At 39.6% G+C, this 21894-nt stretch overlaps 1 long non-coding RNA gene across 1 annotated transcript in view; it reads right to left on the reverse strand.

Annotated features, from left to right (window-relative positions):
- Window positions 1-2997, reverse strand: part of LOC136631473 (uncharacterized) — a 69267-nt gene extending 66270 nt beyond the window's left edge. The window contains exon 1 of the long non-coding RNA XR_010793025.1: window positions 2942-2997. This is a non-coding gene — a long non-coding RNA (uncharacterized lncRNA). The remainder of the gene's footprint in view (window positions 1-2941) is intronic.
- Between the last annotated feature and the right edge of the window lie 18897 nt (window positions 2998-21894).

The raw sequence follows: 21894 nt of genomic DNA on the forward strand, positions 1-21894 counted from the left end.
CGCTTGAAGAAAACGGAACTCTCCTGGATGGGGAAAATTGTTTTATACAAGATGCTTTTATTACCAAAAATATTATATCTATTTCGTACATTAAGCTACCCAATCCCATCAGCAATAATATCAAAATTTCAAACCCAACTCATGAGTTATATTTGGACCAGAAAGAGACCTAGGGTGGTGGCACAAATTCTATACCAACATTGCAAACAGGGGGGAATGGGAGTTCCCAACCTGCACACCTACTCAAGCGACTATTCTAAGCCAATCTATGACTTGGCTACGAGACTCCGACCTACCAGGATGGAGTCTTATGGAAAAACAAACAAATAAAAATAGATCCCTGAGATCTCTTATGGCGATGTGCATGGTGGAAACTCTATACCCGACCGATCACCCTTCAATAAACATCCATGACTTCTCTCCTCCTATGTTAGCAATAGAGATGAGCGAACGTGCTCGGCCACGCCCCTTTTTCGCCCGAATACCGCGATTTCCGAGTAGTTCCGCACTCCGGCGAAAAAATTCGGGGGGCGCCGTGGTGGCACGGGGGGTAGCAGTGGGGAGTGGGGGGGAGAGGGAGAGAGAGAGGGCTCCCCCCTGTTCCCCACTGCTACCCCCCGCACCACCACGCCTCTCCCCGCCCCCCGGCGCCCCCCGAATCTTTTCACCCGAGTACTGAAGTACTCGAAAATGGCGGTACTCGGGCGCGTAAGTACTCGAAACGAGTACGTTCGCTCATCTCTAGTTAGCAACAATGCAGGCCTGGAATACCTATGTCCACAAACTCAATACCCTACCAAAAAATCGGAGGCTTGAGCTACCAATAGAGACCCTATACTTTATATATGTTTTGAAACTCTTAATAAAATAAAAAATATTTTACACCATACATACTGATATTTTAAACAAAAAAAGGAGCATAGATTGAATAACACTAAACCATTTATCTAATCAAGATGCTCTCTGTAAACCACATGTACTAGCTATGTATAAGACAATAAGTTTATCTAGTTTGACTATTGAATATTGTAAATTGTTAAATCTTTGCATATTTTCAATTCAACTGTAAAATGAAACTGTACACATACAAATATCTTGTATTACCTTAAAACCAAATAAAAACTATTTTGAAAAAAAAAAAGCACACATGGGTTTGGATGATTCATTAATGACATACCGACAATATTGTCGGTATGGCCCACTATCTCAGTTCTACAATGTTAATGGGGTCATTCAGTTTAAGAAAAAGTTGCAAAGAAGTTTCTTTGTAGAATTATTGATGTATACACGTCATTCAGTCATCTTGACAATCATCTGCTTTTAACTGATGCTGTTGGCAGTTAGCCAAAGCAGATTTCGATTTCATTCCTGTTTTCTTTTTCTTATGTATTTTTTTCCTACCATACTGTATGGTGTTAATCTGACTTGTTTGTCAACATAACAATTGTGGTAAATACATCAATACTTTTTTTCCAATGTTAAGTGGGTAAATAACATAATCCGACAGCTGCTTTGGCTTAAGATGCAAATCACCAGCTTATTTTTTGCATTCTTTTTTCTTTTGCTTTTCTACTAATCTACAAAGGACTAGATCATCAGAAGTAAAAGCAATCTGTAGAATGCCTCTATTTAAATTGCTTAATTATCTTTTTGCAGTTACTATGAACGATAATTGGAAAACAGGAAGTATAGTAAAGTCTGCTTATAAGCTGAGTATTTTAATTGTGGTACAATATAGCACCATGAATAATTTTTAAATGTTAAGAGAAAGGCACAATATAACAGTGATCTTCAACAGTGAACAAATATATCTCTTACTATTGCACATTTGTCACACTAAATGTCCATTTGTTTGGCAAAATGTGCCTGTAGAGCCCATGCAAATTTAAAAGTCATACACACATATTATGGAGCTGCAGGCTTTCTATTTGACGCCATATAGAGCTTCCATAAAGTACTGTATTCTTCTGGAACTTTAAGGACAGTATACCTTTTTAATACTTCAAGTATGGGAATATGATCAGTAATACATATAGGTACAATATGAGCTCATATCAGTCCTTTGGTGCTGCATAACAGATTTGTACAACAAGGATTCATAATATAGTTATGTGCAGGGATACTTAGAAGAAAGTTATCTAACAACATTATTACACCCGTGAAAATGTAACTGTCAAATTAACCTCAAGGACAAGCATTACCAAACGCTTTCTATAACTTAACATTGGTCTTCCATACCACTAAATTTTATCTTGCAGAACAGCTTTAAGACTAGAAGAGCACACGCCATTTTAGAAATAGTTTTGGATGCAGTTTTTGGGGGATTTTTTATGTTCCTCTGAGTTATCTTGAAAGTTCTTGGACAAGTTGTTGCAAGTCAGAATTTCTTACGAAGATTCATCAGTGTTGTCCATTTGGTCATAATGGCCCCATTAGGGATTAATGGCAGCCAAAAGCCATTGAACTGACTTTAAACAATTTTAGACTGATATGATTGATGTTTTTAGTGTTCTTCACTAATTATCACTTAAAATAGGTTTAGTTCAAAGAGAGATTTAGATGCAAAATGGCTGGCTGGGACTGATTATGTTAGGACTCCATCAGCCAAACTTATTAATTAAAATTGGGGCAATTGTTTGTCTTCACATGGGAGATATAGAGGCTGGTTTGTTTTATTTTGATTTAAAAAATACAATTTAAAGTTCAAATCAATTATATTCAATAAAATGCATAATTTGCAATAGAACAAATAGTTTTTTTTATTTAAATGTAGCTGTATCTAAATCAAAACGCTATAAATCACAATTTTTGTATTACCGAACTAAATCACAGATTTTTGTATTACTCAAGTGTTACTTTTCTACTTGATTTATCTCAAAAGTTCTCTAATCTCTTAAGTTTATGGTAAATTTACTTTTATATGAGGACATATGATACTTACATTGAGTGATTGCACAAAAAATCTGTTTCCTTTGTAGAAAAATATACACTGTCATTGCAAATTATATCTTCTATGTAGAGTACATTTATGTCCTGCAATCATACAGCAAAGGATAATCAGCAAAGAAGGATTTTCAAGTGTCTCTAAAAATATTTAAATTAACAGATTTACATTTTTTACTCGGATAATCTTACATAATGATATTTGTCATTTTGAGCAAAGCATACAGTAATTCTTAAAGCAAAAATAATACTTCCCTTAAATGGCCTATTGTTTAAATTAAGTTTTTATATGAAACATATATTTTTTAAATGTTGTTTTTTTTTCCCATTTTACTACATTGAATAAAAAATGCTGAATATTTCAGTAGTTATTTCATTATCACCTGGGGAAAGAATTGCAACAAATGGTAACTGCTCTGTTATTATCTGGAGACAGATAATCCAGCATAACATCATTGGCAATAGGTGATGGACATAGCTCACCTCCTCCCCTCCCTGCAAAGCGACGTATGCAAATGTTACAAAGCATGCCCAAAACACTCCCATGTGGGATTACCGTATATGGGTCATTTTCTTACTCAGGTTTTCTATGTCCAGATGCCTACTGCAAAGTAGTTATGTAGCTACAGAGGCAGCATAAACAAGGCATTTGCACCCATAATCACCCAGCAGCTGCCATTTGTACCATGGGGAATAAAGGTTTTTACATTTTTCTAAACCTATCTATTGTCTGATGCTGTCACCCTTACGAATTAATTGGATTGCTACTGTGGACCAAGGATCCGGTCCTGTTGAGGCGAGCATCTTCTATTTATCTACTCCGTCAGACTGTGGCATATTGGTGAGTGCTGCTGACTCTCTTCTTTTGGAAAAACTGCTACAAAATGCTGGAATGCTTCTGCTGGTCAGTCATCTTTTATCTACCAGTTTGTTCTTGGGGCAGTTGCTTGCAACTGTCCCACAACTGATCCATTACAGTAGGTCAACTGACCACAGTGCTGCAGCCCAGTCTTGTTTGAAAGAGCAGTTGTCTAGCTTCTCTTGTCCCAATTAAATCTTTACTCATAATTTCTCAATGGCATTTACCTTTGCCACCCCATCCCTCTCCGCTGACTCAAGCATTTCTAAAAGTATGGAAAAAATTCCACGATTTGACAAAATCACAAAGCTCTCTCCTGAAAGAATATATTAGTTTACACCCGTTTCAATATGTCATACCATATCTGAATAATTTAAATTGGAGATCGGGTATCCTTACACTCGCACACTTACTGCAAGAGGAATCCCTTGTCTCATTGGAGCAACTAAAAACTCAGTATCATTTGAATCCTGGGGACCAATACAAATATTTGCAAATACAGTATATCCTACAAGCACATAAACCTCTAATATTTCAGGTATATATATATATATATATATATATATATATATATATATATATATATATATATATATATATATATATATATATATATATATATATCAGATTTTTTAAAGGGATTAAAGCACTAATGGGAGCAAGAGCTGGGTGAGACATTTAGTAACAAAGAATGGAAACAAGCTTTCTGCCTAACTCATAAAGCACTTAAATGTACCACACATAGTGTGATTTTCATTTAAGGGGTTGTCTCACGCCGAAACGGTTTTTTTTTTATTCAATAGGCCCCCCGTTTGGCGCGAGACAAACCCAAGGGATGGGTTAAAAAAAAAAAAGTACTTACCCGAATCCCCGCGCTGCGGCGACTTCTTTCTTCCTTTACCAAGATGGCCACTGGCATCTTCACCCACGATGCACCGCGGGTCTTCTCCCATGGTGCACCGTGGGCTCTGTGCGGTCCATTGCCGATTCCAGCCTCCTGATTGGCTGGAATCGGCACACGTGACGGGGCGGAGCTACGAGGACCAGCTCTCCGGCACGAGCGGCCCCATTCACCAGGGAGAAGACCGGACTGCGCAAGCGCGTCTAAAAACGCCAGAAGACAGCGAATTTAGACGGATCCATGGCGACGGGGACGCTAGCAATGGAACAGGTAAGTGAATAACTTCTGTATGGCTCATAATTAATGCACGATGTATATTACAAAGTGCATTAATATGGCCATACAGAAGTGCTGAACCCCACTTTCTTTCACGAGACAACCCCTTTAATGTTTCTAAGGGCTTCTTCAAGCGAGCGCATACGAAAATACACTTGCTCTGTGGAGCATATTTGTGCATGAACCAGTCAAAAGTCTTTTTTTTTACCGTGCAAACTTTGTGCTATTGCACATGGAAAAAACAAGCAGAAAGATAGGTCCTGCCCTCTTTTCTTGCATGTAAAAAAAAAAACTATGTGCGAGAAAGATTGGGCAAAGCCTATCATTTTTTCTTGCACGTAGTAATATCACGTAAGCATTACGCTAGTGAAAACAAAACCATTGAAATTAATGGCTTCATTGCATCAGTTTTGCAGCGTTATTTTCAAGCCTGGAAATCAATTTTCAAGCCTGCAAACTCGCATACATGGCTGCTGAATGCTTTTTATTATATTTTTACACATTAAGGGCTCAGTCAGACAGACGTTTTTCCGCGTGATTTGCGCATGCGCATGCGTCCGGCGATTTTATAAAACCATTGCTTTGCAATGGTATCGGACACATGAGCGCTTTTTATGCGCTCGTCCGATAAATTATAGAACAGAAATCGCAGATCGCACCTATCTGTTCTCTTCTCTATGTGTAAAAGTAAAAAAAAAAATATATACTCACCTGGTCCCGGCAGACGGACTTCAGCCGCGGCGGCCGGCAGTTCTCCTGAACTGCTCAGAGTAGTATTCAGCAGCCGGGGCTTTAAAATCCCCGCATGCTGAATGAGCTGCCTCTGATTGGTCGCAGCGCAGGGACCAATCAGAGGCAGCACTCACTCACCCATTCATGAATTCATGAATGGGTGTGAGTGAGAGCTGCCTCTGATTGGTGAGGCTGTGACCCCCGGCTGCTGAATACTACTCAGAGCAGTTCAGGAGAACTGCCGGCGGCCGTGGCTGAACTCCGTCTGCCGGGACCAGGTGAGTATATATATTTTTTTTATTTTTACACATTTCTGGATGAATTTCCGGGAAGGGCTTATATTTTTAAGCCCTTCCCGAAAATTCATCGTGAAATCGCCCGCAACCCATTGCTTTCAATGGAGCCAACTGTATTGCCGGCTCCATTGAATTCAATGCGCTGGACAGCTCCGGCCCGTTTCTAATGAAACGCGGCTAGGAGCAGTTTTTTCGGGCGATTTTTCGGCCGCGGTCATGTGTTTTGCGGATGTGCATCCGTCATGCGATCCGCAAATTGCGGGAAAAAACGCCCGTGTGACTAAGGCCTCAGTGATGGTTTATTAATAGAGATGAGCGAGCACCAAAATGCTCGGGTGCTCGTTTCTCGAGTCGAACTTTCAGTGATGCTCGAGAGTTCGTTTCGAGTAACGAACCCCATTGAAGTCAATGGGCGTTGACTTCAGATTCCACTCACACACCCATTCATGAATTTATGAATGGGTGAGTGACTGCTGCCTCTCATCTGATTGGTCCCGCTGAGCCAATCAGAGGCAGCAGTCACACACCCATTCATAAATTCATGAATGGGTGTGTGAGTGGAATCTGCCTCTGATTGGTCAGGCTGTGACCAACTAGAGGCAGCTCATTCAGCAGGCGGGGATTTTAAATACCCGGCTGCTGAATACTACTCACAGCTGTTCAGAGCAGTTCAGGAGGACTGCCGCTGGCCGCGCTAAACTCCGTCTGCCGGGACCAGGTGAGTATATATATATTTTTTTTTTACACATTTCTGGATGAATTGCAGGGAAGGGCTTATATATTTAACCCCTTCCCAACAATTCATCCCGCGATCGCCGGCAGCCCATTGCTTTTAATGGAGCCAGCTGTATTGCCGGCTCCATTGAATTCAATGGGCTAACATCGTTCTGCCGGGACAAGGTGAGTATATATATTTTTTTTTTTACACATTTCTGGATGAATTGCAGGGAAGGGCTTATATATTTAAGCCCTTCCCGACAATTCATCCCGTGCTCGCCGGCAGGCCATTGCTTTCAATGGAGCCGGCTGTATTGCCGGCTCCATTGAATTCAATGGTCAGTGCTCGTTTAATCGAGACGAGTACCGCGTGGTGCTCGTCTCGAGTAACGAGCATCTCGAGCACCCTAATACTCGAACGAGCATCAAGCTCGGATGAGTATGCTCGCTCATCTCTATTTATTAACGTTTGTACTGTACCTTATTTTGTTACGAAAACATTTTCTAAATAATATTGAAACAAACAAACAAACAAAAAAAGATTGGGAATGGATTAAAATGGCTACTGTTGATGCAGCGTGTAAAAACTAGTCCCAGTGCAGAAGAATTCAAATGTGAGTCGAGGGTCAGGGCTGTGCGCATGGCAGAGATATTCCTACACTGTTCAGAACAGAGTAGCATTGGGCTCCCCCTGCAGCCCTGCCCTGGCCCCGCCCTTTCCGCCTATAGGATGCACATGAATTATTCAATCCTAGGACAGTTTTCTGCTAGCTGCAAAAACAGCAGTAATTTTATGGTATTCTTGAGCAACCCTGTAAGTTTCAATTTTCCAGTTTAGTTTTTAATGAAATGTTTGATGCAGTTGTTTACCCCAAAGCCAAAAAGGAAGGAAAAGTACAAAGTGAAAAATTATAGATTTCATCATTTCTTAATGGTCTATATTCAAATTATACTGTATTCCTCCTGTCTTAAAAAGCATGTATTACTTCTGGGTAATCTCATTGCCGAAAAAAGTCTCATTTTCATATAAATTTAATTGATTATACAAAGGATTCTCCAATGTATTCTAGTGTCAAAGATGTGCTCAATATGTAAATGGTGTGACTCTCATGAGGTGATGTCTCGTTATACAGCTTAACCGGTGTCTACAATACAAGAGAACATATTCCAAAATTTCACATGATTGTAAGCTGTACTGTGTAATTAAGAGCTTAGCTGAAACTGGCACCATACCGAGCTGAAGCTTTGGCTATGCTATTTCTGCTGGATAGCAAGATATCTGATTTTAATGAAGGTACAATCGGGCATATTTACTAATAATGATTTACCACATTTTGGGATGTCAGTATGTAATTATAGTGTAGCGTGCACCATAACCACCAAATAGGTGGATTTTGATTGAAAAATGTGATGTACTGTAGATACTGAACTGTATTTTGGTTGTTCTAGCATTTGTGAAACAACATGCTGATTTCAGAATATGTTGAAACTTTAACTTCTACAACATCTGAAGTCAAAGTTTGCAGACCACTGATGTACTGTAAATGGCAAATATGAAATACAAAAGCTTCAAACATGCTTACTCATTGTGACCACTGGCTTACTTCAATGCTCCAATGCCCACTCCAAATTTAGTATCTTACTTTACCACATGCACTTATGAATGAACAACTTAACCCCTCAGTTTCAGTGACTATAATATTTTGGGCCTTAATAACCAAGCAATTTAATTTTATTTTATTTTTCCATTGACAGTCATACAAGGACTTGCTTTTTGTGGTATGAGTTGTATTTTTAAATTGCAGAATTTTGGGGTACATATAACTTTTTTCCCAAGTGTATTATATTTGTCTCGATTAAAAAAATATAAACAGTTAATTATCATTCATTATCCAAATTTTATCCCTGCACCCCTGCTTTATATGCAAAAAAAGGAAAAATAAGATCCCTTCTTTACTGCCTATCTACACATAATAATTGAAAATCCTTTAAGTCTGACCAGATCTAATCAATTTCAGGTAATTTATCCTTACTATTATTCCACCAGAATAATTCAGTACATACTTCTAGCCCCCTCCTCATAATTAGGGACCCTATTTGTGATCCAGTTACACAGAATTGAATTCCTGGTGGAAAATAAAGGTTTACTTTACCAATGTTCTCTGGTATAGAACAATAAAGACTACAGGTACCAACAAACAGACATAGACCTGAGTGATTTACTAATTGAATATTATAAATGTTGCCCTGATGTGCCAAAATGTAAACTTAATATTTTACCACTTTTGGGCAGTGCCACAGGAAATACACCAAAGTACTTCTATCTCTGTGAGACTTGGGGCACCAATCTTCCTATAAGCCATATTTTGTAATCTTGCAAAAGTATAATGCAGTTTGTGCAAAATAAAGAATTGAGAAAGTATTAATGTTATACCACAGTTCCTCATAGAATTAATAATAAAGGACCATTGTACTTCTTATAATTCACCAATCTCACCATTCAATTTGGTTTTGTAATTAGGGATATCTTCCTTAATATCTCCTGCAACTAAGATATGGTAAACATTTGACATTAAACCCTTGTTCTGTAAGGAAATACCTACAACAAAAAGAGTACCTTTCCTAACAAAAATTGTTAGGCTCATAGGATTTCACTGCGCAAATAATTTGGATATAATGAAAAAAATAAAAAAAATTTCCAACCAAAATTCCCTCGGCTTCGGGCTACTATCTCTGTGAAACAGATGGTAAATAGAGATGAGCGAACGTACTCAGTAAGGCCAATTTCGCAATCGAGCACCGCAATTTTCGAGTACTTCACTACTCCGGTGAAAAGTACTCGGGGGCGCTGTGGGTGAGCGGGGGGTTGCAGAGGGGAGTGGGGGGGAGAGAGAGAGAGAGCTCCCACCTGTTCCGCGCTGCTACCCCCGCTCCACCACGCCCCCAAGTACTTTTCACCCAAGTAGTGAAGTACTCGAAAATCGCGGTGCTCGATTGCGAAATCGGCCTTACCGAGTATGTTCGCTCATCTCTAATGGTAAATCCTAATAATCACCTTTGAAATCTAAAAATTACAATCATACATTTTATAGAAATCTCCCATTTTTTCCATATTGATATGAATTGAGTAACTTTATATAGATTTATTATTTTCTTACAGTTCCCCCCATATTGTAAAAATTAACTTGAAGGTGGGCAATAACGCTAGGCAAGAATGTATACTCACATATCCAGCATATCCAACACTAAACAGATTTCCCAGTAATATTTAAGCATGTGCAAGTTTGCCCCCATGTTATCATAGTCTTTATTATTCAGAATATACATCATTTGAGTAGCAATAAAGTTTTTTTTTCAAAATCTGGAATTCCCAACCCTGTTTCAAATATCAGTCCAGTAAGTCTGCAATTTTTAATTTGAGGGGTTTTAAATTCCCAAATACAGCTAGTTTACTTAAGTTTAATTTTAAGGAAGATTGACCAATTAATACTAAACCCAGGGCAAAAAAACTCCTTAAAACAATCTATCAGCTTCTATAAACTCACAGGCTACATACTGTGTTTCCCTGAAAATAGGAACTACTCTGATAATAAGCCCTACCCTAATTTTTAAGGGGGGCTTGAAATATAAGCCCTCCCCTGGAAATAAGCCCTAGCTACACTACATGAAAAAAAACAATACTCACCTAGCAGGCAGCGTCCGGGTCCCTCTCCGGCATTGCGGCAGGCTTCCATGTAGTCCTCAACATTGAAGGAGCATCTCTTGCTGGTAATGGCCCTTGAATACCCCACATCCAGCAAGCGAGTGTTCTGATTGGTTCTTAGCCAATCAGTGCCAGAACCATTATATGGCTATGATTGGTTCATTAAGCACCCATTCTCATTGGCTGAGAAAACACTTCTGAACCGATCAGAGCACCCACTTGTGGGAGGTGGGATATTCAAGGCCCATTACCAGCAAGTTAAGGGCTGTATGCGTATCTTAGATTAGGTGTCCTTTCTGCTTACTCTGTACTAGTCTCATATTATTTTTAGAATCTCCAAGGTGTTGTCAAGAGAGGGTATGCGATGTGATGGTGTCCGAATAATGTCATCAGCATATAACAATATAACAGGAGAATGATCGCCCATCTGTATTCCTTTCATAAAGGAATTTTCTCTAAGAGATTGAGCCAATGGTCCCAGTGACAATACAAACATCCGCAGGGATAGAGGGCAACCCTGTCTAGTGTCATAGATAGTTTTTAAATCATCTGATAAAGCGTGAATATTGGCGCTGAAGGGTTTGAATAGAATGTGCACATTGCATGGACTCTTAAAGCACATTTAGGATGAGATACCAATAATCTCCCAGATTTATTATTTTGAGAATAATATTGGGCCATAGTCATTTTTAATTTCCTCTCATATTTTTGTAGTAAGTGACTTTCAAGTTTGTATATATTAAAAGAGCTCTTCTGCCTGTTGGGTTGTTTGCTTCTGTTTCTTTTGTGATTCGAGATCCTTTATTTTGTAAGTAAATCATTTAAGGTTTTTGTCCTTTTTTTTTTCCCCCGTGGTATCTTATTCTGATAAAAGAACCTTATGTATGCCTTATGAGGGTTCACATCAGAGGATGTATTATGAGTAAGGTAATCCTTTAAATCTCTCTTCAGATTGTTCTGCCTATATGAATAAAAATGTATTACTACACCAGATATATGTTGGTTGCTTTTTGTAGCATTCTGCAAGGGTCAAAGAGATTGCGGTATGATCAGACCAGGTGATTGTTTCAATTGCTGAATCTTGGGAAAGTAATACTAGATTTCTATGTAGCATAAACATGTCGATCCTCAAATAACTGTTGTGAACATTTGAGTAGAAGAAGTAATCACTCTCAGTGCCATGTATTGTTTGCCAAACATCGAAAAGTTCTTCCTTCCACTATATGTCACCTAGAAATTGAGCCTAATTGCGTAGGTTGGAGGTATTAACTCTGTGTGAGACTGCATTGAAATCGCCACAAATAAATAATTTGTCTTGTTTGCATTTTCAAAGAATATGTACGATTTTATGTGGAAAACCTCTTTGCTTTTTCTTAGATAGCATAGATCGAAGTGAAAGTACTTACTGTATTATTTATGGAACTGGCCAATATAACCTTAAATTAGCTGAAATGTTGCAAAGTCCTTTATCACAACTAGAATACCTCTCAATTTAATTTCAAATATTGTATTGAAAACAGAGAACATTCTAAACAGACATAAAGGTTCTGAGACATACAGTTGCGTATATCTATCTGTCCATGATAGTAATAAATATTAAATAAACCTTTTCAATCATATCTATATGCTTAAGGGTGATTCTATTATGTGCCTAGTTGTGACGAGACGAGACATGAAAGATGCTTAGTTAAGGTTCTCCTGTGTACTCAGATTTCTTATATATGTATAACCAATTGTAGGGTAGTCATAATGGTTAATTCATTTAGATTGTGGGCATGCAATTGATGAAAAATCATAATGCATCAGTATATCTCAAAGAAAGAAGGATAATAACAATAGGAAATATTTTAAAAGTAAGAACTGTCTGTCTAGTTAAGCGCCACTGAAACAGTCTGGCCATACTGTTGAGCATAAACTGTTTACTGTTGCAGAATTCCTTTTAAGTGCAAACCAATCACATCCATGTCTGTGACTTGTCATAAGTATGTATGACATAAGTGTGTATAAATATTCATGCCTCTTCAGATCTATTCCATTTTTAGCCTGACGAAGAGCCCGAGAGGTTCGCAAGCTCGCTATTACATCATGTATTTTGTTAGCCATTAAAAGGTATCATATCTACAAGATTACGTGGTTTCTCTTGCTGAGAACAATCACACTTTGCTCTACTGGCTAACACCGTACCAAACCTTTTGTTTTCATTATTACTGATTATATAAGACACATTCCAACACTACAAAGCATCACCACTAGAGATGAGCGAGCATACTCGTCCGAGCTTGATGCTCGTTCGAGTATTAGGGTGCTCGAGATGCTCGTTACTCGAGACGAGCACCACGTGGTACTCGTCTCGATTAAACGAGCACTGACCATTGAATTCAATGGAGCCGGCAATACAGCCGGCTCCATTGAAAGCAATGGGCTGCCGGCAATCGCGGGATAAATTGTTGGGAAGGGCTTAAATATATAAGCCCTTCCCTGCAATTCATCCAGAAATGTGTAAAAATAAAAAAAATATATATACTCACCTGGTCCCGGCAGACGGAGTTCAGTGCGGCCGGCGGCAGTCCTCCTGAACTGCTCTGAACAGCTGTGAGTAGTATTCAGCAGCCGGGGATTTAAAATCCCCGCCTGCTGAATGAGCTGCCTCTAATTGGTCACAGCCTGACCAATCAGAGGCAGATCTCACTCACACACCCATTCATGAATTCATGAATGGGTGAGTGACTGCTGCCTCTCACTGGCTCAGCGCAGGAACCAATCTGATTGGTCCCGCTGGATGAATGTAGCCCCTCGCCTGCCCTATCCGTTTCTGTGTCGTTCCCATCACTTTCTTGAATTTCCCAGGTTTTCACAAATGAAAACCTTAGCGAGCATCGGCGATATACAAAAATGCTCGAGTCGCCCATTGACTTCAATGGGGTTCGTTACTCAAAACGAACTCTCGAGCATCACTGAAAGTTCGACTCGAGTAACGAGCACCCGAGCATTTTGGTGCTCGCTCATCTCTAATCACCACCCTTCCCCTTTCCTATACTGAGTGATTATAGTGCGAAGGAAGAGATTTAGCATGAGTAGCCTGAGAATTGAAGCCACTTCGCTTACCGTATTTTTCGCCTTATAAGACACACGGTCTATAAGACGCACCCCGTTTTAGAGCGGGAAAATAGGGGGAAAAAAATCAGTACTCACCTCCCCCGGCGTTCTGCGGCGCTGCTGCAGGCTGTCGCTCCCTCCTGGTCCCCGGCAGAGCATTGCTTTCTGGACGCAGGGCTTGAAATCCCCACCTCCAGAAAGCTAATACTGTGATTGGCTGAAGGCGCACGTGTGTTAGCCAATCACAGCCATTCAATGATGTCATTGAATGGCTGTAATTGGCTGACGGCGTGTGTTAGTGAATCACAGTATTAGCTTTCTGGAGGAGGGGATTTCAAGCCCTGCATCCAGAAAGCAATGCTCTGCCGGGGACCAGGAGGGAGCGACAGCCTGCAGCAGCGCCGCAGAACGCCGGGGGAGGTGAGTACTGATTTTTTTTTGACAGGAGGAGAGAAATCTTCTAACTGATCGCACATTTGTTCACGCGATTGCGAATTTAACGCGCAATCGCGCCAAATAAATCGCGTTCACGTGGTAAATTCGCAATCGCGCCAAAAATGGCGATCGGAACGAATTTTCGCCACATTTGCTGTATAAGACGCAGGAACTCCACCCCCCCCCACTTTGGATGCGGAAAAAGTGCGTCTTATAAAGCGAAAAATACGGTAATTATTTTTTAACTTTCCCAACTGGTCCAGTCTGGTGGCAATTAGATGTTCCATTACACAACTGTGTTGGACCACTGGGAAAATCTCAGATAAGGAAGGGATAGCGGAGCACTTCCATCTTTTAGAAATAGCTGATCTTGTCGCTGTCAGTACATGGGTGATAGGAGAGCTATACTTGCACTCCAGTTAAGGTTAATTTGTGGGATGGAGTAGAGTAATAGATATATTTGCTCCCATAATGGCTTGAGCAAATCACAAAACCACCAAATATGCATCAACATGCCTATTTGTTTGTTGCATCTCCAACATATGTTAGAATGTTGTGGTGAAATCTTTGCTAAACGATAAGGAGTCAGGTGCCATCTGTACAAAAGCTTCCTATTAATTTCTAAGTGATTTGCAGAATGAGAGGTCTTTAAACTGAGTCGGAATGCTAATGACCACTGATCAGGGTGGAAGGATTTCTGGAAATCTCTTTCCCAATTAATTTGAAAGAGAGGAGTGTTTAGGGATGAGCTAAATGATATTGCCTCATAGGCCTTAGATATGCCTTCACCCTGCTCCTCACATTTGTATAGAAATGACTCATACTTTGTAAGTAAAGTTATAGGAGAGGAGTTAAAGGGGTTGTCCCGAGAAAGCAAGTCGGGGTAAGCACTTCTGTATGGCCATATTAATGCACTTTGTAATATACATCGTGCATTAAATATGAGCCATACAGAAGTTATTCACTTACCTGCTCCGTTGCTGGCGTCCCCGTCTCCATGGTGCCGTCTAATTTCAGCGTCTAATCTCCCGATTAGACGCGCTTGCGCAGAAGGGTCTTCTCCCTTCTCTTGGGTCTCGGCACGAGCGGCATTCTGGCTCCGCCCCTTCTACGCATCATCGCGTAGCTCCGCCCCGTCACGTGTGCCGATTCCAGCCAATTACGAGGCTGGAATCGGCAATGGACCGCACAGAGCCCACGGTGCACCATGGGAGAAGACCCGCGGTGCATCGTGGGTGAAGATCCCGGCGGCCATCTTGGTAAGGTAAGTAAGAAGTCGCCGCAGAGCGGGGATTCGGGTAAGTACTAAACTTTTTTTTTTTTTAACCCATCCCTTGTGTTTGTCTCGCGCCGAACGGGGGGCCTATTGAAAAAAAAAAAGCCGTTTTGGCGCGGGACAACCCCTTTAAGTGATGAAAGGTATTGTTGAATTTGAAGGCACTTGTAAAATTCTTTACGAGGTAGTAGGTAGGTTGTATATAGCTGAGTAAAGGATTTGATAACTTCAAATAAATCCTGTATATCAGCAGTGCACAGATTGAGCTAAATGTCACGTTTCCTATCTGAAATTAGTGATTGGATCACTTCCAGAGGCATCTTTAAAATTTTGGGGGAAAGGAAATCAGTTCAACCATACCTTTCAATTTAATAGTAAAATAAGATCGTAGGATACCTAGGGTGCTTTATACAAAAGGCATCTTTTGATATTATGTGTGTCTATAACATTATCCCACATAAATGCCTGTTTTTCTGGGCAGCTGAGCTTGAACATTTAATGATACTACTTTTCACCATGTTTAACTCCTTCATGACATGGCCTATTTTGGGCTTAAGGACGCTACAATTTTTGGCGGATTTTCTTCTCCGTTTATCAAAAGCCATAACTTTTTTATTTTTCCGTCGACGCGGCCGTGTAAGGGCTTGTTTTATGCGTGGCGAACTGTAGTTTTTATTGGCGTCATTTTTGGGTACATTAACTATATTGTAAAACTTTTATTTTTTTTCTTATGATAGCAGGGAGAGAAAACGCATCAATTCTGCCATAGATTTTTTTTTTTTTTACAGCGTTAATCATGCAGCATAAATGAGACATTCCATTTTTTCTGCGGACCGGAACGGTTACAACGATACCAAAATTCTTACTTTTTTTAGGTTTTTCCAGTTTTCTGCAATAGAAACCCTTTTTTTGGAAATCTTTTTTTTTTCTAAATCGTTGCATTCAAAGTCCTGTAACTTTTTTATTTTTTGATGTATCGAGCTCCGTGATGGCTTATTTTTTGCGAGACTAGATGTAGTTTTCACTGGTACCATTTTGGGGTACATACAGCTTTTTTCATCACTTTTATTACGTTTTTAGTGAGGCAAAATGCTAAAAATTAGCATTTTGCCTCAGTTTTTTAGCTTTTTTTTTTGGCGTTTTTTCCCGTGCACAGTCAAAAGCATGTGCATCTTATTGAATGCATTGTTATGGACGCGACAATACCAAATATGTGAGATTTTTTATTTTTTTTACCTTTTTTTATGCTAATCTGAGAAAAGGCATAAAAAATGGGTTTTTTTACTCTTTTTTTACATTTTTTTAAATTAATTTTTTTAATCTTTGTTTTTTTTACAACATTTGTGTCCCCCTGGGGGACTTTGACCACTGCCCTGATGATCGCTGTCATAAGGCATGGCAGAGCTACTGCTCTGCCATGCCTTATCACTTATACAGCGATCTCAGGCATTGGTAACACAGGACGCCAGTGTCTGGTGTCCTGTTACCATGGCGACAGGCCGGGCTCTCGCGAGAGCCAGCCGGAGACACAGAGGGAGTGCGCTCCCTCTGTGAACTCTTTCCCTGCCGTGATCTACTTAGATCGTGACAGGGAAGGGGTTAACAGCGGGGGGCGCATCTCCGATCATATGTGATCCCGCGCTATCCCCAGGACCAAAGTTTACGCCCTGTTGCGGGAAGTACCCCGCTGCCAGGATGTAAAATTAAGCCTTGCAGCGGGAATGGGTTAACAATGCACAAATCCTTTGCAGTAAAATCTGTGCCACCCATTGGTCATACCTGGTATTTGAGAAAGAAAGAAGAAAAAAAGAGACAGGAAAACACAATAGCAATAAACAGTTCTTCAGAAATTTGGGGATGAGAAGGGAAATGTAGCAGCTCTTTAGGAACTGTAGGTGGGGGGGGGGGTAAAAGTTCTTCAGTGTTTCTGAACTTTAAACTTTCATAATATTATTCTAGCAGAGCAGATTTTGAATTTAGTGATGAACTTGTTTGCGAAGTTTCCTGATGTGCCATTCCTCCTGTAAGAGATGGTTGGGTTGTATAGGATCTCTAATAGGCAAGGAGACATTTAAGGCGTTTAAGTTAACAATAAAGTACAGCTGGCAACCTGTTTCTGTCATTGGGCAAGGGCCGCAAATCGGATGGCTTCCATGGACTTTAATGGAATCCGCACTGGATTAGGACATGCTGCAATTTTCCATCCTTGAGCGGAAAATCGCAATTGATTTCCGCTCGTGGACATGGAAAAGCGATTTTTCCATAGCATGTCTATGGGCAGTATTTGCTGTGGAATTTGGAGCCGGATGCCCACTCTGGATTCCGCAATGCAAATGTGTGCATTGGGCCTTATGCACAGAGCCATGTTACATCCCCATTTTTTAAAGAGAATAAAGATCTCCATAGAGGTTTATGAGGACTCTACTGCACATCTATATTCCTCCAATTTAATACAGAAGCATATGGAAGTTTTTATGTTGGATTTCGTATGACTTTCTATTGGACTCCATATATACAAAGGTATTTTCCTCTAAAAGCATTGCTTCATTCGTTATTGTTACAGTACATTAAAATGTTAGTTTCTGAATAAATTATATACATATAGTAATATGCTTCCTTTTCTTAAAACTGCATTTTTTTTTTTTACATGTAACTAGAATTTTCTTCCATCTGTATTCACACATGTATGGGTTGTTTGTACGTTGCAGTCTGTCTATGTATATCAGTGATCTTGTGTTCTAAACTGTTGCATTAATAAGCACAAGACATGTGCCCTGTTCCTCTTAATGATTGTGCCATGCAGGATATAATTAGCTTTTCAACTCTTCACTAGCCAGGCTGTCTGATTGCTGAGCAGAGCATTTAATTAATTTGATAGTCAGAGTGAGATAACACCTTTAAATAAGTAAAAAAAAAGAAGAATTGGATGTAACTTTTTCAGCAAAGCTATTAGAAGTGTAAACTATTATATGCTGAGTCTAGGAGAGTGATTCTTGACATAGATCAATGGCATCAGGCACATGCTGCGTGCTGTTGTTATACAGTATGTATGAATTACGTTTGTCATCACCATCAGCTATGGAGCAGTTAAAGTAGTAATCACAACATCTTTTAAGATTGCAGAAGCAGTGGAATTGCTGCTTATGGCCATATATGATTTCTTTTTCATCTTTATTGTGGTAACTAAGCCTTCTATTCCGCTACAGATCATTTAGTCAGGTATAAGACGGTATTGAATTGTCCCATGAAAAAAAAAAGAAACTGTCAAGGAAACAAATAAAAAGAGAGGTGGAATGATAAGTTTAATGGTTGGCGGTTTCCTTTACCTTTACCCTTGCAAAGTCAAGATAAAAAAAGCCTTTAAAACATTTTTCTAGAAAAACTCAGAAGAGTGGAGAGTTGTTACTGTACCTAGAGATGGATGAAATTAAACATTTTTTGCTTTGCAAGTGATTCTGTTCACATACCTTGGCACGAAAAATGACATTTGAAATGACAGGTAGTGTAACTATTTTTTTTTTTTTTTCCAAATAATTTTTTATTGAACATTTTCAAATAGTACATACAGATATTTCTCTTTGAATATACCCAAATACAAGTACACATTGTAATCTGAACACTCTTATCCTCTAATGATATAATGTTAACAATCAAAAGAACACAACACCTATTTACTAATGATAGCACTGTGTATAAATATATACTTGTGGTTTAAGTTTTGAGTGGATGAAGTTACGTACTACTAGATAAGTTTGTGATATTGTTAATGTGTTCATTGTTTCATTGGAGAGTTCCAATAATTCAACATCCAGATGAGAAATTTGGATATTTTTGTTAAACATTGTTTCTAGATCACTGTATTTTTCTAAACTTAAAACAACTTTATAACTTGAACTTTTGCCAGTATTTCCAAACATAATTAAATTTATGTAAACAATTATTGTTCTTTGCTTGAATTCTTTCATAATAGTAGTGGTCTGCTATCATGTCTAATACCTCTGCAATAGTGGGGGGAGCCACTGATCTCCACTTCCTTGCAATTAAATTCTTCGCTGCTAAAAGGAAATGACAGATCCATTTTCTATTTTTTTGGGGTATAGATTCACATTCTATGAGTAGGAGAGCCATTTGTGGAGAGCCCGTCAGCTTAACGCCTGTTATGGCTCGTATATTATTAAAGACTTCTCTCCAATATGGTTGAATTATCGGGCACGTCCAAAATAGATGATATAGGGAACCCTCACTTCCGCACCCTCTCCAACAGCCGCTGTCTACTTCTCTAAAACATCTAGCTAGTTTTGCAGGTGAGTAGTACCATCTGGAAATGATTTTTTGGTGAGTCTGGAGTAAGCCGGCCGAAAGGGTGGCTTTATTTGCCCATGCAAAGGAGTTCAGCCACTGAGCCTGGGAAAAGCTTTTATTTAAGTCTCGTTCCCAGTTTATTAGGTGCATTTTCTTACAATTATTCATATTTCCAGAGATACAATCATATATTGTTTTGGTCAGTGAGCCCTGACCAGAATTCACCTTTTGGAGCAATATTTCTAGCTGTGTAGGAATGGAGCATTTCTCTAGTTGAGAGCTATTTAGAAAAGAGACAGCTTTTATAAAAGAATACAGCTCTGAATTCGGTAGATCGAATTTGCTTTGAAGTTTATTAAAAGTGAGTATTTTGTCTCTATCAAAAAGATCTGCTACCCATTTAATTCCCCTCTTTTTCCACTCTTTTATGTTGATATCGTGGATGTAATGTAGGAGAATTTCAATGGGGAGTCGAGTAGTTCTCGATCTAGAATCCGTTTTATAATTATTTGCTAAATGTTTCCAGCATTGCATGGTCTTTTCCATCATAGGAGAGAGGTTTTGCGTTAACGAATGTGTGCTGATATGAGGATACAGTGCTTCTATTATGGAGGCCATGATAAGCAACCCTAGAGGTCTACTATGGTTGATATACTTTTCTATATGTCCGCAGGGGGGGAATGAGGGTTCTCTCATCCATGCCCCCGACTGACCAATAACAATTGCCTGATAGTATGCCCAAAGGTTTGGGACCCCAAGACCCCCCTGACCCCTTCGCAAGTATAGGATCGATGCCGCTACCCTAGGTCTTTTTCCTCCCCAGATATATGATGAAAGTTGTTTTTGGAAGTTAGTGATTGAAGATCTTGGAATAGGGTAGGATAATGTTCGGAAAAGGTAAAGGATTTTCGGGAGGATTAACATTTTGTATAGAATTATTTTGCCGACCCAGGAGAACTCCTTCTTTGCTAAGTTGGCTAATTCCGAATTTAATGAATGAAATAACGGATCTAAGTTGAATGGAATAATGTTTGTTTTAGATTGGCATAATTTAATCCCTAGGTATGGTATTTCCGTAAGCCATTGAAATGGGAATTCTCTCTGGATGTCTAGTTTTAATTTCTTGTCGATGTTTATTCCCAGGATTTGCGACTTATCCGAGTTAAGCTTGTAATAAGAGGCTCTGCTGAAATGTGCAATTCGCTCCCGCACTTCCCTTAATGAGTTTAGGGGGTCCTCCAGGGTCAAAAGAACGTCGTCAGCAAAAAGCCCTATTTTGTGCTGCCTTATGTTGTTGGATATACCTTTAATCATTAGGTTTGCCCTGATTGATTCCGCTAAAGGTTCTATCACCATCACGAACAACAAAGGGGAGAGGGGGCACCCCTGACGAGTGCCATTCGTTATGTAGAAAGGGGAGGACAAGGCACCGTCAACTAATATCCTTGCCGATGGTTTCACATAGAGAGCCCGGACCGCTTGTAGGAAACTCCTCCCCACATCAAACTTCTGAAGAACCGCAAATGCGAATTCCCAGTGGACTCTATCGAACGCCTTCTCTGCATCCAGGGAAAGGAGGAGAGAAGGCGTCCGACTCGAGTCCATTATCTCTATCAGATTTTGGGTTCTACGCGCCCCATCAGCTGCATTTCTGCCTTTTGTGAACCCTGCTTGATCACTATGTATAATCTCTGGTAAAACTTCCAACAATCGCAAAGCCAAAATTTTTGAGTACAACTTAATATCGGTGTTCAAGAGCGAGATGGGTCTGAAGTTCGCTGGGACTGTAGGTTATTTACCTGGTTTTGGTAGCGTTATAATAATTGCTTGTAACATTTCTTCAGGCATCTCGCTTTTAACCATGAAGTCGTTAAATATAGAAGTCAGTCGAGGGGATAGGACAGGAGCGAAGGTCTTATAATATTCATTCGACAGGCCGTCTGGCCCTGGGGACTTGTGACTCTTGGATAAAGATATCGCTTTGTTAATTTCACTAATCGAGATGGGTTTGTTTAGGGCAACGTTTCGTGATCCCAACGAGGGGAAGGATATATTATCCAGGAAATTTTTTATAATTTCGGGAGTAGGTTGGGGAGTCTCCTTACAGTCTTTTAAGTTATATAAATTTGCATAAAATTTTTGAAATTGTTCCGCAATCTGTTGCGGGTGGGATACACGTGATGTAGAGTTATTCGGGCATTTTATGTATGGGATTTTAGCTTTTATTTGTCTCTTCTTTGCCATTTTTGCCATCAATTTCGAAGGTTTATCTATGTTGGTATAATAATTTGCTTTTGAATGTATCTGGCCTTTATTATAATTTTCTAGAAGTTCTTTTCTTAGTTCCTTCCTCAGAGA

The sequence above is a fragment of the Eleutherodactylus coqui genome, chromosome 6 (genome assembly GCF_035609145.1).
Source record: "Eleutherodactylus coqui strain aEleCoq1 chromosome 6, aEleCoq1.hap1, whole genome shotgun sequence".
Classification (NCBI taxonomy): Eukaryota; Metazoa; Chordata; class Amphibia; order Anura; family Eleutherodactylidae; genus Eleutherodactylus; species Eleutherodactylus coqui.